Genomic DNA, 3,884 nt, shown 5'->3' with positions numbered 1-3,884 from the left:
CCATGTTTCTAAACAACTTAGAAGAGAGTTGGGTGATAGAAGCTAAGTTATGGTCCTCGTTGGAGATCATTTAGCAGGTGCTTACAAGTTGTTATCACCTAGTGAAAACAAGTGTCATACCCTAATTTTTAACCCAAAGATCCCACATGTCATCTGCATCATTTGCACACAAACAAGGTCACGTCTTGGTCCTTCCCCCTATCCATCTTTGTGTTTTCTTCTTACAAGGATCACCAAGCATCTCTTTGTTGGTTTGTTTTACCTTTATGTTTATAGGATTAATTTCTTATCTAATCACTAATCAAAATACAAAAAAAAATATTTCTTTTTTCCTTAAGTCTATTGTGCAAGGTAAGGTTTTTCAATCAAGAGCATCTTAAAGTTTTGTTGCTTACTTCTAAAGGAAAGTCAAAGGTTCATGTGTTTATTTCCATGCCTTCTTCAACAAGAAACTTCAAACTTTGAGAAATTTAATCAAGACGAAATCAAGGACACCTTATTTTTATTTCATATGATCATCCATGTGCTTTGAAATGCAAGGGAAGTCCAAATACACAAGCTTGTTTCAAGTGGTTTGACCAAAAAGTCAACATATTAAAGTCAAAGTTCCAAGGATCACAACTCTTTCAATTCTCAACAATTTTGAATGCTTATTTTTTCATATTACTCTTCTCAACCTCCTTTACAACTTCTCTTTACATGACAAGAGCCAATTATTGTAGGATCATCAAACGTTTGGAGACATTATAGGTCATTTGTGGACTTAGAGAAATTTGACCTATTTACATGACAACTTCAGTTTTCAACATATGAGGCAGATTCTTTTTTCATAATGTCATATGTGATTCCCTCTACAAGTTTGCTTCAAGGATGAAGGTCATAATATTCTTCGAAGGCCATGGAATTCATTGAAACATTACATGTCATTTTCAGCCATGAAGCACTCAAATTTTTCTAAGTTATATGATCAGTTTTTCATACCAACTTCAACATGCCATAACTTTGTTCTCAATCATCTAAATGCAACCTTTATTGGAACATTGTAATCTTGGCCATGATGTTAACACATTGCAAAAAGAATGGGATCAAAAAGCCTTCCGAGTAGGATGCCCCATTGGATTGAAAATGGTGACTTGTAACTGAAGAAATTATCATTGCCCAAGTTTTGAACTTCACTAATCTCAATTCCAAGACAAAGTAGCACGTGTGTTGGACCTAAACATGTTTAACCAGGTCTCCAGAAGTTAATTGACCCTTAAAATGCATGATTTGGCTGAGTTTCAAGTCACGTTTCTCACACACTCAGATCAAATTCATTTTGCACGAATTCTATATCATTTCACACGTATTTGGATCCAATCACATTTCCCATAAATAGAGGAAGTTATTGCCTTCATTTCCAAGCTTTGGAGAGCAGAGAAATCCCTGCTGCAACTTGAAAATTTTCCAGAAAATTCAATTATCGTGTTTTGAGTTTCAGCTTCTTTCAATCCAATTTCTTGATTCCATTAGCACCTTCAGCATTATCTGAAACGTTTGCAACAATTCCCAAGCTCTAGACCTTCTGAAGTGCTCTAACCAAATCAAGCTTCATCAACTTTTGATCACCATTTGGACAAAGTAGTTCTGAGCATCATTTGAACTCAAACAAGTTACCACAATGTAGTCCTTCATTCTCTGATGCTCACCCCTAACTTATCTGGTGTTGATTGATTGTGTTCATCATTTAATTTTATTTTCCATGGCTTGCTTGTTTCTAATACTTCTCTGAAATTCCCTTTTCTTAATTTATATAAATGAATTTGGAGCATAAGGTTCAATCCGGGATGAGAAGAGGATCACAATGGTGGTGGTCTTGTGTCTTGAATTTACCAAACGATGACACTCCAGTGAGAGCCCACTGGAGAAGACGACCAGAGTTTTCCCAGGTTGTTTGAGTTTGATCAAACACGTTGGCAAAATGAAATGTTCTTATTGGTTGGATTTAAACTGGATATTGTGTTTGGCTTGTAGCACGTTCCATCGTGTTCTCTAACATTTGGAATGTTGGATCTACCACGTTAATTAATGAGGCGTGATACAATGCTCCATGTTTTTTCTGATTTTAATTATTTTTTATTTTAATATTTTTAATTGCTTTTTCTTTAAAAATTCATAGTAATTTCATTTTTATCCATAAAATTCCAAAATAATTTCTATAATTCTCTTTCATTTTTCTTCATCTGATTTTTTATTTTTCAAAATTTTATTTCACTGATTTTCTATTTATCATGAATTTTCTATTTTCTTCTTTGTTTTAATTGGTTTAAAAATATTTTTCTGTATTTTAAATTTCTGGAAAAATTAGTATATACTTCTTATTTTATTTCCAACCTTGCATAATTTTCTGGGCCATTCATTTGATGTTTTGAAGGACTTTATGGACTTTCCTTTTTATTCCTATTTTAAAATTCATTTAAAAATATCTTTGATGCATTTTTATTTCATTTAATTGCATTTTATATTTGTGTGATATTGTGAACTTCTATTGGCCTTGGCTCACGATGGTTTGGATTTCAAGTCTCATCAAACTCAATGGATCTTGGGTGTTGATAGGGTGAAAACCCTAATCCACCAAAATGGATGATTGATTTTGATGATGACTTGATCAAACTTTTGGTCGAATTTGGGTGTGACCTCTCTTGTCCCCTTCTTCTGCATCTCTTTCTTTTCCCTTTGATAAATTGGATGATATGTGTCCATCTTATTTATGATGTTTGGATTGGTACTTGATGAACTTTCATCATTTCAAATCTACCTCCTAATTGACCATGGATCATTTAAGGTACTTTTTATTTATGCATAAGTTTATCTTAAGTGTCATTAAGTGTGGATTGAAGTAATGGACCATCCTCCTAGCCTTTGTGCTTGATCATTCCCTGTTTTTCTTTTTGTGTGGCATGTCTAAAGGAGAATGATTTACATATCATTTCTCTAACATGTATTAACACAAACATTATTATTGACCGGCCTCAGATAGTTGTGACTTCTACATAAGTCCAATTCTGATTGCTTAACATTGCGCTAAATTTGTCCCAAAAAAAACATAGGCATTTTTATAAGTGAGATTGTAAGTATCTTATTCCTCATGGTATTGTATGAAAATTTTGCTCCTTTTCCATTTTGTGAGAGCTAGTGGCAAACTTGTTGATTTTATCCAAGTTGGAGCCCTTCTCATAAATAATGTATAGGTTCACATTTTCATGCTTGTGAGTGGATAGTTGAGTGTTCTCCAAGAAGTGACCAACCCATCTTGCATCTTTGATTACTAACATCTTTTACTAATACTTTACTTGTATTAACCTTTATTTCAAAGTCATTTACTTTATGCTCCTTTATTTTATGTCATTTACTTTATACTTTATATCTAACATTCCATATCATATTATTTGTGTTTTTGTCATTTTGTTCTTTTTCCATTTGGACCTTTCTTTTATACCATTGTAAATAAAACACTAATAAAGAGAAAACTAAAAAAAGGAAACTTGGTTATCCTGATTCATGGACTTATGGTTACTATCCTTGGCATCATTGTGGAGTTATGGACTTAGAATTAGGATTTTGACATTTGCTTTGGGACTTATGATTTGAGACCATAGAATTCATCTGGTATCTTTGACCTGGGATTTCCTTTTGAAGACTTGGTTATGTTACTCTGGTTTCATCTGATACAAGGATTATTATTTGTTTATTTTGGCTTGATTGAGGCTTAATTCAAAGTAGGAAATTCTTGTTTGACTTATATCAAAAGGATTGCTATTTCTTGGTTAGATCTTTACTCCCTAGCTTTTACTTTATGCTTTAGGATAGTCGCTTCTTCTCCTCCCGCCTTCTTTAATTTTCAA

This window comes from Lathyrus oleraceus, chromosome 1, assembly GCF_024323335.1.
Source record: "Lathyrus oleraceus cultivar Zhongwan6 chromosome 1, CAAS_Psat_ZW6_1.0, whole genome shotgun sequence".
Taxonomy (NCBI): domain Eukaryota; kingdom Viridiplantae; phylum Streptophyta; class Magnoliopsida; order Fabales; family Fabaceae; genus Lathyrus; species Lathyrus oleraceus.
This window is presented reverse-complemented; position numbering follows the sequence as displayed.